This window comes from Trichechus manatus, unplaced genomic scaffold (assembly GCF_000243295.1).
Source record: "Trichechus manatus latirostris isolate Lorelei unplaced genomic scaffold, TriManLat1.0 scaffold00085, whole genome shotgun sequence".
Lineage (NCBI taxonomy): Eukaryota > Metazoa > Chordata > Mammalia > Sirenia > Trichechidae > Trichechus > Trichechus manatus.
The window spans coordinates 425,597-440,661 of record NW_004444021.1 but is presented as its reverse complement, the minus strand read 5'-3'; positions in this window follow the sequence as shown (position 1 = coordinate 440,661).

The window sequence follows — 15,065 nt, the reverse complement described above, 5'->3', positions numbered from 1 at the left end:
AGTCTAGGGGAACACTGAAGAGAAGAAGGCCGACAGAGAGAAAAAGCCTTCCCCTGGAGCTGACGCCCTGAATTTGGACTTTTAGCCTACTTTGACTGTGAGGAAATAAACTTCTCTTTGTTAAAAAAAAAAAAAAAGAAATGAGATGGGGGACATTACAACATACCCCACTGAAATAAAAAGGATCAAACAGAATACAAAGAAAATTTATACTCCAACAAAGTTGAGGACCTAAAGGAAATTTCTAGAAACACACTAACTACCTAAACTAACACAAACTGAGATAGAAAATCTGAACAAGCCATAATAAGAGAAAAGATTGACGAGGTAATAAAAAAGAAAACTCCTAAAAACAACAACAAAAAAACCCTGGCCAGGACCACTTCACTGGAGAATTCTATCAAACATTCACAGAAGAGCTTATATCAGTATTATACAAACTATTTCAGAGCATAGAATCAAACTTTTTCAGAGCATAGAAAAGGAAGGATTACTCGTGAATTCATTCTATGAGTCAGAATAACCCTGATACCAAAGTCAGGCAAAGACACCACAAAAAAAGAAAATTGCAGACCAATATCCCTCTTGAATATAGATGCAAAAAACTTAACAAAATTCTAGCCAATAGAATTTAGCATCATATCAATAAAATCATACACCACGACCAAGTGGGATTCAACATTAGATGGTTCAGCCTTAGAAAATCAATCAACGTAATCCACCACATAAATAGAACAAAAGAAAAGAATCACATGATGTCATGGATTGAATTGTGTCCTCCAAAAATATCTGTCAACTTGACTAGGTCATGATTCCCAGTATTGTATGATTGTGTAATCTGATGTGATTTCCTTATGTGTTGTAAACTCTATCACTATGATGAGATTATATGTGATCTCCTTATGTGTTGTAAATTCTGTCACCGTGATGAGGTTATACTGATGAGGTTGACAAGATTAGGTAGTGTCTTAATGCAATCTCTTCTGCGATATAAAAGAGAGAAGCGAGCAGAGACACAGGGGAACCTCACACCACCAAAAAAGCAGTGCCGGGAGCAGAGCGCATCCTTTGGACCTGAGGTTCCTGTGCTGGGATGCTCCCAGACCAGGGAAAGACTGATGCATCACAAGGACCTTTCTCCAGAACCAACAGAGAAAGAGCCTTTTCCTGGAGCTGATGCCCTGAATTTGGACTTGTAGCCTACTGGACTATGAAGACAATGGATTTCTCTTTGTTAAAGCCATCCACTTTTGGTGTCTCTGCTGGAGCAGCACTAGATGACTGGGACACATGATAATTTCAATTGACCCAGAGAAGGCATTTGATAAAGTCAAATCACCACTCCTGAAAAAAAGTCTCAGAAAAAATAGGAACAGAAGGGAAGTTCCTCAACATAATAAAGGGCTTCTACATAAAAACTATCATAGGTTGAATTGTTTCCCCCAAAAATATCTGTTAACTTGGCTATGCCATGATTCCCAGTATTGCATGATTGTCCACCATTTTGTCATCTGATGTGATTTTCCTATGTATTGTAATCCTATCACTATGATGTTAATGAGATAGATTATTGGCAGTTATATTGATGAGATCTACAAGATTAGATTGTGTCTTAAGCCAATCTGTTTTGAGATATAAAATAGAGAAGCGAGCAGAGAGACATGGGGAACTCATATCACCATGAAAACAGTGCCAGGAGCAGAACACATCCTTTGGGCCTGAGGTTTCTGCGCAGAGAAGTAAAGTATAATGAAATATGCAAAGACCTGGAGTTAGAAAGCCAAAAGGGAAGAACATGCTCAGCATTTCTCAAGCTGAAAGAACTGAAGAGAAAATTCAAGTCTTGAGTTGCAATACTGAAGGATTATACAGGGAAAATATTAAACGATGCTGGAAGCATCAAAAGAAGATAGAAGAAATACACACAGTCACTGTACCAAAAGAATAGTTGATGTTCATCCATTTCAGGAGGTAGCATATGATCAGGAACCGATGGTATTGAAGGAAGAGGTCTAAGTTACACTGAAGGCAATGGCAAAAAACAAGGCTCCAGGAATTGATGGAATATCAATTGAGATGTTTCAACAAACGGATGCAACGCTGGAAGCACTCACTTGTCTATGCCAAGGAATTCGGAAGACCTGGCCAATAGACTAGAAGTGGTCCATATTTATACCTACTTCAAAGAAAGGTGATCCAATCGAATGTGGAAATTATCCAATAATTTCGTTAATATCACACACAAGTACAATTTAGCTGAAGATCATTCAAAAGCTGTTACAGCAGTACATCAATAGGGAACTGCCAGAAATTCAGAAGAGGACAAGGAATGAGGGATATCATCGCTGATGTCAGATGGATCCTGGCTGAAAGCAGAGAATACCAGAAAGATGTTTACCTGTGTTTTATTGACTATGCAAAGACATTCGACTGTATGGATCATAACAAATTATGGACAACATTGCGAAGAATGGGAATTCTGGAACACTTAATTGTGAGGAACTTGAGCATAGATCAAGAGGCAGTCATTCAAACAGAACAAGGGGATAATGTGTGGTTTAGTCAGAAAAGGTGTACATCAGGGTTGTATCCTTTCACCATACTTATTCAATCTGTATGCTCTGCAAATAATCCGAGAAGCTGGACTATATGAAGAAGAATGGGGCATCGGGATTGGAGGAAGACTCATAAACAACCTGTGTTATGCAGATGACACAACCTTGCTTGCTGAAAGTGAAGAGGACTTGAAGCACTTACTGATGAAGATCAAAGACTACAGCCTTCAGTATGGATTACACCTCAACATAAAGAAAACAAAAATCCTCACAACTGGACCAATAAGCAACATCATGATAAACAGAGAAAAGATTAACATTGCCAAGGATTTCATTTTATTTGGATAGGCAATCTACACCCACAGAAACAACAGTCAAGAAATCAAAGGACGCATTGCATTGGGCAAATCTGCTGCAAAAGACCTCTTTAAAGTGTTGAAAAGCAAAGATCTCACCTTGAAGACTGAGGTGTGCCTGACTCAAGCCATGTTGTTCTCAATCACCTCACATGCACGCGAAAGTTGGAGAATGAATAAGGAAGACTAAAGAAGAACTGATGCCTTTGACTTATGGTGTTGGCAAAGAATATTGAATATACCATGGACTGCCAAAAGAACGAACATATCTGTCTAAGAAGAAATATAGCCAGAATGCTCCTTAGAATTCTGCAAGGATGGTGAGACTGTCTCACATACTTTGGAAGTGTTATCAGGAGGGATCAGTTCCTGGAGAAGGACATCATGCTTGGTAAACAGAAGGTCAGTGAAAAAGAAGACCCTCAAGGAGATGGATTGACACAGTGGCTACAACAATGGGCTCAGGCATAACAATGATTGTGAGAATGGTACAGAAACTGGCAGCATTTCTTTCTTTGGTACATAGGGTCACTATGAGTGGGAACTGACTCAACGGCACCTGACAACAATGACAACGATCAAAAAAACAGAAAATAACATATGTTGGAGAGGTTTTGGGGAGATTGGAACTTTTATGCACTGCTGGTGCATATAAAATGATCCAACCACTACCGAAAACAGTACAGCACTTCCTTAAAAAGCTAGAAATAAAAATACCATGAGATCCAGCAATCTCACTCCTTGGAATATATCCTAGAGAAATAAGAGCCATCACACTAATAGACATATGCGCATCCATGTTCATTCCAGCATTATTCACAACAGCAAAAAGACGGAAACAACCTAAGCGCCCATCAAGAGATGAATGGATAAACAAATTATGGTACATACACACAATAGAGGTGCCCTGGTGGCATAGTGGTTAAGAGCTCGGCTGCTAACCAAAATATCAGAAGTTCAAATCCACTAATCATTCCTTGGAAACCCTATGAGGCAGTTCTTCTCTGTCCTGTAGGGTCGCTATGAGTCAGAACCGACTAGATGGCATCTAACAACAACAACACACAATGGAATACTACACCATGATAAAGAACAAAGGTGAGTCTGCAAAAGATCTCACAACATGGATGAATCTGGAGGACATTATGCAGAGTGAACTAAGTCAATTACAAAAAGACAAATACTGAATGAGACCACTATTTTAAAAACTCAAGAAAAGATTCACACATAGAAAGAAACAATCTTTGATGGCTATAAGGGAGGGGAGGGTTGGGGAGGAGAAATTTCTAACTAGATAGTAAAAAAAGCCCATTGCCGTAAAGTTGATTCCTACTCATAGCGACCCTGTAGATAAGTGTTAACATTTGTGAAGGGAAAGACAGGATAAAATATAGGGGAAGTTAACATAACTTGACCAAGGCAAAGTCATAGAAGCTTCGTAGACACATCCAAACTCCCTGAGGGACTGAGTTACTGTGGCTGATGGCTGGGGACCATGGTCTTGGGGGTCATCTAGGTCAACTGGCATAACATAGCTTATAAAGTAATTGTTCTACGTCAACTTTGGTGAGTAGTTTGTGGGGTCTTGAAAGCTCACGAGTGGCCATCTAAGATACATGTACTGCTCCTACCCATCCAGAGAATGAAGAAAACCAAAAACACAAGGGAAATATTAGTCCAAAGGACTAATGGACTACAAGTACCATAGCCTTCACCAGCCTGAGCCCAGAACAACTAGATGGTGCCCAGCTACTACCACTAGCCTCTCTGACAGGGATCACAATAGAGGTTCTCAGACGGAGATGGAGAAAAATGTAGAACAAAATTCAAATTCACAAAAAAGACCAGACTTAGTGGTCTGACAGAGACTGGAGGAATTCCCAAAACCATGGCCCCAGACACGCTGCTAACTCAGAACTGAAGCCACTCCTGAAGTTCACCCTTCAGCCAAAGATTAGGCAGGTCTATGAAACAAAGAATAACACACGTGAGGAACATGTTTCTTAGTTCTATCATATATACCAGACCAAATGGGCAACACCTGCCCAAAAGCAAAGATGAGAAGGCAGGAAAGGACAGGAAAAATGGACGGATGGAAATGAGGAACCCAGGGTGAGGAAGGAGAGAGTTGACACACGGCGGGGATTGCAACCAATGTCACAAAACAATTTGCGTATGAATTGTTGAATTAGAAAATAACTTGCTCTGTAAACTTTCACCTAAACCACAATTTAAAAAAGAAAGAAAACTTTACAGATCACAGTTCTACTCTGATACACACAAGTTCGCCGGGAGTTGGAACTGACTTGGCAGCAAATGGTACTGGTAACTGGTACACTCCTTAGCACATCATTGCAAGCAAAACACTGCTCATTTTGTCCCAGACACACTCTGGTCCCTTGGAATGAGAGTACTCTAGATCCAGAGATCTAATGATTTAGTAAAAGATATTAAGGAGGAAAACAAGATTGAAATTTTTTATTTACAGGGCAAAAAAGTACAAAACATTCCACGTATGTGCAAAGCATTGCGTTTTACCTAACAACATTAGTGAGATATGGCTCCTGCCTTAATATAGGTTTAAATATGTAATATATGTATGATATGACACACATACAGACACACACACATATAGAGAGAGAGAGAAAGAGAGAGTCAAAGAGTTAGATTTAAATAAAACTTAAGAACAGTTTGGTAAATGGCTTTAGGCAAATCTTAAAAATTTGATTGATTTCTATCATTACAAACAAATAATGGAATTTTAAAGTTATAATAGTGGTACCTGATATGAGCTCTTCTAACTCTCAATTAAAATATCCATAAAAAGTCATAAAAATAGAGAAGCCTAGAGCCACAATTTGGACAGAAGTTACCAGAGATTACATCCAAATATCTAGGGAATAATCACTAAATACATCATTAGTTGTGTTTAATTTTAAAAATGCATTCCTATATCACACATGTTCTGCACTTCTAAATCGATTAATATTATCTCTAAGAAAGATAGAGTAAGGCTTTGTCTTACACAACTACCTGATCCTGGCTTCAAAGCCCAGAGAGTGTGAGGAATGCAAAGTCAAATAACCAATTCCTACACTACAGCATGAAAAAAGACAAGGATTACGCCCTTCATTTATTTTATGTCATGCCAACTCCAAAAAAAATAGTTCACTATTTTTTTTTAGCACTCATACAACAGTGCAGTTACCAGCAACACCGGAGACAGAGAGTCATGAGAAGTGGTGCATTTCACCATGAGATGGATTGTGGCACTAGGAATGGCATTTGCATAAGAGAAAAATAGGAAGTGTTTTAGGAGCATATATAGTAAATATGGAGCCCTGGTGGCCCAGTGGTTAAGAGCTGTGGCTGCTAACCAAAAGGCTGGCAGTTCAAATCCACCAGCTGCTCCTTGGAAACCTATGCGGCAGTTCTACTCTGTCGTATAGGGTTGCTGTGAGTTGAAATTGACTTGATGGCAAAGGGTTTGGTTTACGTTTTTGGTACAGTAAATATGGTATGGTGTCCAGAGTCAGCCAATCAGAGGGAACCAAGTATATTCACAAATGGAAAATATAGCTTTTCAAATCAAAGGGGAAATTAGTGAATAGTCAACACAAGTTGTTAAAACATATAGCTAACCATTGACAGAAAAAAAAGGAAGGGAGGGAGGGAAGAAGGAGGGGATAGAGCCAGGAAGGAAGGAAACAAATTTGTTCCACTCCTGTAAAGGTCAACTTGACAGTATCTATCAAAATTGTAAATTTATATATCATTTGATCTATCAAGCAGTCCCTGGGTGGTGCAAACAGTTAAGCGCTTGGCTACTAACCAGAAAGTTGCTGTTTCAATCCCACACAGAGGCACCTTGTAAGAAAGTCCTGGAGATCTACTTCCAAAAGGTCCCAGCCATGAAAACCCTCTAGAGCACAGTTCTACTGGGCAGCATATGGGGTTGGAATCAACTCTACGGCAACTGGTTTCATTTTTTATTTTTTTGGTTTTGTTCAATCAGCTCCACTTTTATTAATTTATCCTACAAATGTAGTTTCACAGTTGTGAAATTATATGTATATGTGTATGCATAAATGTGTATGTGTGTTTACTGAAGTATTGTTTATAATAATAAAATCAAAATGCTCAAATTTAGGGGATAGATAAATTAATTACTATATATCCATATTATCAAATATTGGTAGCCAGGAAAAAATATGTAGATCTTTATGTCCTTATATGGAAAGATTCCCACTACATATTGTTAAGAAAAAATAAAACGTATTGAACAATCACTAGCACATTTATTTAAAAGGTGGACAGGAATATTTGTATCTGTTTTATTAAACAAAAATTTCTAGAAGGCTACAGAGGAAACTAATAACAATGATTTCAATGTTTGTTATTTTGGATGGGAGGAAGGCATCTGCACAGATGGGGGGTGGAGTGTGTGGTAGATATTATTATTATTTATAAATATTTGCTACGCCTCACTGGAGGAAGATTACACTCACTGGTGGCACAGTGTTTAAGAGATTGGCTGCTAACTGAAATGTCAGCAGTTCAACTCTGCCAGCCACTCCTTGGAAACCCTATGGGCCAGATCTACTCTGTCCTATAAAGTTGCTATGAGTCTAAATCAACTTGATGGCAATGGGTTTGGGTTTTTTTGGGGGGTGGATCCTATTGACATCAGCCTTCATTAAATGATTTGGTTTAGCCAATTAATTGTGGTTAGAAGTGATGTTTCACTTCTAGGAAAAGATTTAAGAGCTAGTATGTGATCCATTGGAGCCCTGGTAGCACAGAGGTTAAATCTCAGCTGCAAATCAAAAGGTTGGTGGTTCAACCCACCAGCCGCTCCAGTAGACAAAGATATGACAGTCTACTTCCATGAAGATTTACAGCCTTGGAAACCCTATGGAGCAGTTCTACTCCATGCCTACAGGGTTGCTAGGAATCAGAATGAACTTGATGGCAATGGGTTTTATGTGATCCATCAAGTTTTCTTTTAATTTACCATGTTGCCAATAATGCTCCATCACTCTAGACCCCCAGAGTGAAGGTGGCATGACCTAGAATAGGCATGCAACATGAGTGAGAAATAAAATAATATTGCTGTTAGATTTGGGGTGCATCATATACGACCTAGCCTACCTGACTCACACAGAAATTTGTACCAGGACTGGGGTGCTGCTTAATCAAAAATCTAAAATATGTGGCATTTGCTTCAAGGCCAGGTAGTTAGGGGCAAGGAAACTCTCACTAGAGACTCGGAGGATGATGATCCATGTAATGTACTGACAATACTGTTATTAAAATACTGCCTGTTTTCAGGGTGTATGTGTGTGTGTGTGTGAAGTTTTTTGATTAATTCAATCTACTTGTTATAGGTCTATCTTAGTTATCTAGTGCTACTATAACACAAATACCACAAGCAAATGGCTTTAACAAAGAGAAATTTATTCTCTCACAGTCTAGGATGCTAGAAGCCTGAATTCAGGGTGTCAGGTCCAGGAGAAAACTTTCTCTCTCTGTCAGCTCTGGGGGAAGGTTCTGGTCATCAATCTTCTCCTGGTTTAGAAATTTCTCAGCCCAGGGACCCCAGGTCCAAAGGACATACCTCTCCTAGTTCTTCATTCTTTGTGGCATGAGATCCCCATCTGTCTGCTGCTGCTTGCTTCTCTCTTTTATATCTCAAAAGACATTGACTCAAGATAAAACCTAATCTTGTAGATTGAGTCCTGATGCATTAACATAACTGCTTTCAATCCTGCCTAATTAACATCATAGAGGTAGGATTTACAACACATAGAAAAATCACATCAGATGACAAAACTGTGGACAATCACACAATACTGGGAATTGTGGCCTAGCCAAACTGATACACATTTTGGGGGGACACAATTCAATCCATAACAAGGTCTATTTGGATTTTATTTTTTATTTTTTTCAGTCAGTCTGTGTAGTTTCCATCTTTCTAGGACTTTATCCGTTTCTAATTTGTTGGCATACAATTGTTCACAGTTTTATCATTTTTTTTCTATAAGTTTAGTAGTAATGTCCCCTCTTACCTTCCTGATTTTAGTCATTTAAGTTTTCTCTCTTTTTTTTTTTCTTGGTCTGTCTAGCTAAAGATTTGTCAGTTTTGCTGATGTTTTCAAAAACCAAGTTGTGGTTTCTTTGATTTTTTTCTCTGTTGTTTTTCTATTCTTTATTTCATTTATTTCTACTCTAATCTTTATTATTTCCTTCCTTCTACCTACTGTGGGCTTGGTTTTTCTCTTCTTTTTCTATTTTATTAAGGTGAAAGTTTAGGTTATTGATTTAAGATTTTTCATCTTATCTAACATAGGCATTATAGCTGTATTTTTTCCTCTAAACATTACTTTAACTGCATCTCACATGTTTTGGTATATTATGTTTTACTTTTCATTCATCTCAAAGTGTATTCTAATTTCCCTTGTGATTCCTTTTTTGGTCAATTAGTTATTTATGGGTATGTGGTTTAATTTCCCAAATTTCCTTCAGTTATTGATATCTAATTTAATTCCATTTTGGTCAGAGAGCATACTTTGTAGTACTTCAATTCTTTTAAATTTATTTAGACTTATTTTGTGGTCCAATATATAGTCTATCCTGGAGAATGTTTCATGTGCACTTGAGAAGAATGTATACTCTACTGGTGTTGGGTAGACTGCTCTATAGTTGTCTATTAGGTCAAGTTGATTTATAGTGTTGTTCAAGTTTTCCACTTCCTTGTTGAACTTCTGTCTAGTTATTGAAGTGAGTTATTTAAGTTTCTAACTATTATTGTTAAATTGTATATTTCTCTCTTCTATTCTGTCAGTTTTTCCTTCATGTATTTTGGGACTCTGTTGTTAGGTGCACATAGTAATACCTTGCCATAAGAATTTTTAAACTAGTCACAACTTTGCACACAAATGTTTGTTAGGATTAGGTTTGGTTATGAATGACAAAAATACCAAATTAATGCTGGCTTAGACAAGCTAGAATATAACCTTGCTCACATGCTAAAGGTCAGAGGAAGGCAATCCAGGTTTGGTATGAATACCCCATAGCCATAAAAGGCCCAGACTCCTTTAATCTGTTCTACTAACTTGCACATGGCTTTCAATCCTCAAGATCACCTCATGGATCAAGATAGCTGCGAAAACATCAGCTATAACATACACAAGCCAGGCAGCAGGAAAGTTTGGGAAGGGCAAAAGAGGTACAGCTTCAAGATGGATGAGCTTCCTGCAAGCAGCCTTCTTAGAAGTCCCACTTAACACTTTAATTTACTTGATTACATGTAATACTTGGTCACGTGACTTCACTGAGCTTTGAAGACATTTAAAAAATGTATTCTTTTAGTTGTTCACTTTTCTACTCCCTATAATACAGAGAATTGTTATTAAGAAAGAAGGGAAGAATGGATTTGGGGTGGGCATCAAGCAGTCTCTGCCACAATATGTGCAACATACTCAGGTAAAGCAGTATAAGTGTACTGTTGACAAGGTGAATCTGACAGTGATTTGCCCTCGGTTAGGAGATTTTTCTTTCGGAGACTCCACCTAGAGCTAGCTTTGACCTCTGATAAGGACACTGGTATTACATTTCCCTCAAGCATATGACTGTTTGTTAAATATGTACAAAAAATTAGTTTATTTCTCAGTACCAGGGAATTTTTGTCTACCAAATGATTAAAACTCAAAACATAAGACAACATTATATATTACTTAAAACTCTGCAAGCAGTATATAACATAGAGGTTGTGACTACTATTTAGCAAAGAAAAGGTCCATAATCCAATTTAACATAAAATATATATCCAAAATTGTGAGAAATCTTATTTATGATTGCTTTAATTCTCTGATCCAGGTCTTGTAACATTTTCTTTGAAAAACTGTTTTTGGTTCTGTACCTCTTGTTACAAATTCTCTTTTGGTCAGGTGCACCTTAGTCCTCAAAGTGACATCTTTGTTTTGAACACTTTAACAGCTCTTTTGCAGCAGATTTGCCCAGTGCAGTACATTATTTCATTTCTTGATAATTGCTTTCATAAGCATTGATTGTGGATGCAAGTAAAATGAAATCCTCGACAACTTCAATATTTTCTCTGTTTATAATGATTTTGTTATTGGTCCAGTTATGAGGATTTTTGTTTTCTTTGTATCGAGGCGCAATCCATACTGAAGACTGGAGTCTTTGATCTTCATCAGTAAGTGTTTCAAATCCTCTTCCCTTCAGCAAGCAAAGCTGTGTCATCTGCATATCATACATTGTTAATGAATCTTCCTCCAATCCTGATGCTAAGCGTTCTTCTTCATATAGTCTCGCTTCTCTAATTATATGCTCAGCATATGATTGAATGTATATGCTGAAAGGATACAACTCTGACACACAGCGTTCCTCATTTTAAACCACTCAGTATCCCCTTGTTCTGTTTAAATGACTACCTCTTTGTCTATATACAGGTTCTGCATGAGCACAATTGTTTATGAATTCCTATTCTTCACAATGATATCCATAATTTGTTATGATCCACACAGTCGATTGCCTTTGCATAGTCAATAAAACATAGGTAAACGTCTTTCTGGTATTCTCTCTCTCAGTCAAGATCCATCTGACATTAGCAATAATATCCGTCATTCCACGTCCTCTTCTGAATTTGGCTTGAATTTCCAGCAGTTCCCTGTTGATGTACTGTGGCAAAATTTTACTTGTGTGTGATATTAACAATATTGTTAGATAATTTCCACATTCTGTTGGATTACTTTTATTTGGTATTGGCATAAACATGGATCTCTTCCAGTTGGTTGGCCAGGTAGCTGTCTTCCAAATTTCTTGGCATAGGCAAGTGAGTGCTTCCAGCGTTGCATACATTTATTTTAACGTCTCAATTAGTATTCCATCAATTCTTGGAGCCTTGTTTTTTGCCAATGCCTTCAACGCAGCTTGGACTTCTTCCTTCAGCACCATCAGCTCTGGATTATATGCCACTGCCTAAAAAGGTGGAATGTCCACCGATTCTTTTTGCTTTTTGGTACAATGACTCTGTGTATTCCTTCCATCTTCTTTTGATGCTTTCTGTGTCATTCAGTATTTTGCCCATAGAATCCCTCAGTATTGCAACACAAGGTTTGAGTTTTTTGTTCAGCTCATTCAGCTTGAGAAATGCCGAGTGTGTTCTTCCCTTTTGGTTTTCTAACTCCAGGTCTTTGTCCATTGCATTATAATACTCTGTCTTCTTGAGTTGCCCTTTGAAATAATATAGTTCTCAAAGTATGAATTATTAAGTGTAGAATATTATCATGATTGAGAACAGGTGGGTTTCAGAAGAACATTCTAGGATGGGTATTGGCAGGCCAAAGTCTCTCAGTTATTGGTACCTGCCTTCTCATTCTTCTTGGTCATCGAGTATTATGGCAAACACACACACATATACTCACTTGCTCACACACCCATACATAAATGTCATCTGATGACAAGTATTAATACTCAGTAGTAATACACCCAGAGTCATGTTAAGAAAAAGAAACATTTCCCAAAAGAGTATAATCTTCTCAGAGTACTTTCTTCACAGTGGAGAAAAAGCTTTACTTTATGTCTTAGGCTGGGTTCCCTAGAGAAGCAAAACCAGTGAAGCGTATAAATAAACATAGAGATTTACATCAGAGAAATGGCTCATGTAGTTGTAGAGGCTGGAAAGGTCCAAGGTTGCAGGTCAGGCTGGAGGCTTCTACAGACTAGCGTAGCTGCAGGGGCTGGTGAACCCAAGATCGGCAGGTCAGACAGCAGGCCTCTGGCTCACAGGCTGCAGAGGCCAATGAATCTCAAGATCAGAAGGTAAGACGGCAGGTGAGCTGCTAGCTCAAGTCCCAAGAACCAGAGGTCAGATGAACAGCAGCCAGCTGTGGGATCCAGATCGAGCAAAAGCCTGAGAGTTTTGCCAGAAAGTCCACCTATATTGGATGCAGGTCACACCCCCAAGGAAACTCCCTTTCAACTGACTGGCTGTTCATAACAGATCTCATCATGGAGATGATTACACTATATCAGATCTCATTATGGAGGTGATCGCATCATTATATAGCTGCCAAACTACGTCACAACTGTCAAACCACTGAGAATCATGGCCCAGTCAAGTTGACATACTACCTGAACCATCACACATTATAATGTTGAATGATGTCAGTATATACTTAGTACAGCCTCTGCTTCCAACCCATGCCCAGATTCTTTTCTCTGCATAGCAGAGATAGGGCTCATTACTATCATCCTTTCAAGCAACAGAGCCATCAGCCCTTAATGGCCATTTTTTTTTTTTTTTTTTTGACCATAGAAAATCCTAGTAGAGGCTTAAAAATCATTTTATTTTTTAATATAAGTCAGAGAAAATATTTAGGTAAGGCATTCTCACACCATTTACTGAAGGTAGAAAGGAGTCTGTATGAGGATGTTCATAGTAACATCATGGTTTGGTGAATCAAGACAAACTCGTTCTAGTAATATAAATTTAGCAGCCTGACTTTATATTCTTAGTTGATTATGAGGTCCTTGTAAGCAGGGCATTCTGTCTTATGTGTGTATTCTGAGAGTTTTTTACACAGTAAGCTTCATGTACTTATAATAAACATATTTTCTGAGATTAAAAATCTGTTCTTATCAACAAATTAAGAATTTTTGATTGGTAAATAGTTATACAAAAGTCTTATGAATATTTAAAAAGCATATTTACTTATAAATTTAACTAAAATACTCTTAAAATACTCTTGTACATAAACATCATCCTAGTTTTACCTCAATTAGGTAATGAAGAGGTAAGTTTAGATAAGAAAGTGGAAGTAGTTAAAATAGCTTGTCTCAACTTGTAGAATAGATTGACAGTTAGTAATAAAAGAGAATCCAGTTTCCTGACTAATGTGGTATGAAGAGTTTCAAATTATACTCTGTGATAAAAGAGCACATTAATGTGATCTGTGAGGTTTCTCCAGCTGATCTATGAGTTTTTAAAAAACACCAAGCGCGCTGCCTCTAACTGTTCACCAACCATACATCTCTAACCCTTTCCAATGTGGTTTCTCTCATAATACTCTACTAAAACAGCTTTGTCAGAAGTTACCAATGGTCCTTCTCAGGCTCTATCCTTCTTGAATGCTCAGCAAGAGAGCATTGCATATCCAATCACCATGTTTTTAAACACCCATCTTTCCATGTCTTTTATGGAATATCCTGGTAATTCTTTAATCCTTTTTCTTCTTCTCATCTCTCTCTCTTTCACTGGGTCTTCTTCCTCTTCAGTGGCACAAAATGTGATGTTCTTTAAGGACACATATTTGGTTTTCTTCTTTTGCTCTGTGCACTTACCTCCTCTCTTCTCTGTTCATATTAGTCCACAGTGACTAATATCATTTAATAATGAATAACTAATCTGGATCTCTGACTTCTCTCTTCTAATTTAATCCTGACATGACAAATGCCAGTGAAATATTACTACAGTGTTGGAATGCAGTGTTCAGACAAGTAAGAAGTGAAAATTGTAGATGTGGCCTTCTATATATAGGTGGATAGGAAATTTTAAAAGATAAAACAGAGAACTGATGAATTTCATGAAAGAGGTTCTGTATGTTTAAGAGTGTTTTGCTGTTGGATTCTGTGGTAGAATTTATTGTTAATAAGAAGGACGTGTCTTAATCAGTGAAATACTAGGAAATTTCATGTATGTATGAGATATATATAAGACATAAGGATGATAAAAGGGAAAGACTATATATGGTTTTGTTATCTTTGTGAAGTTGAAAGGTGTCTTCTAAAAGGTGAGAGTGTGAGATCATATGTGAAAAGGTTTAGGTGATAGATAAAAAGAAATACCGGAACCTGGAAGCTCAGTACATCTTGGACACTATCCAGGCTTGTCATTCCTCCCACTGCTATGGTGGCAAACTGTTTTTATGTACCCATGTTAAATTCCTTGTCCTTCTCTTGCCATTGCAGCAAAAAAGAAAAGTCTAGAGGAAGGAGAGTAGAGAGTCAACAACAAAACATCCAAACTCCTTTATATTACTCCAACACCTTCCTATGCACATCCAAACAATGTTCCCTCCTACCAATAGTGCCTTAATTATCACATATCAGGTTCAAATTGTATCACCTC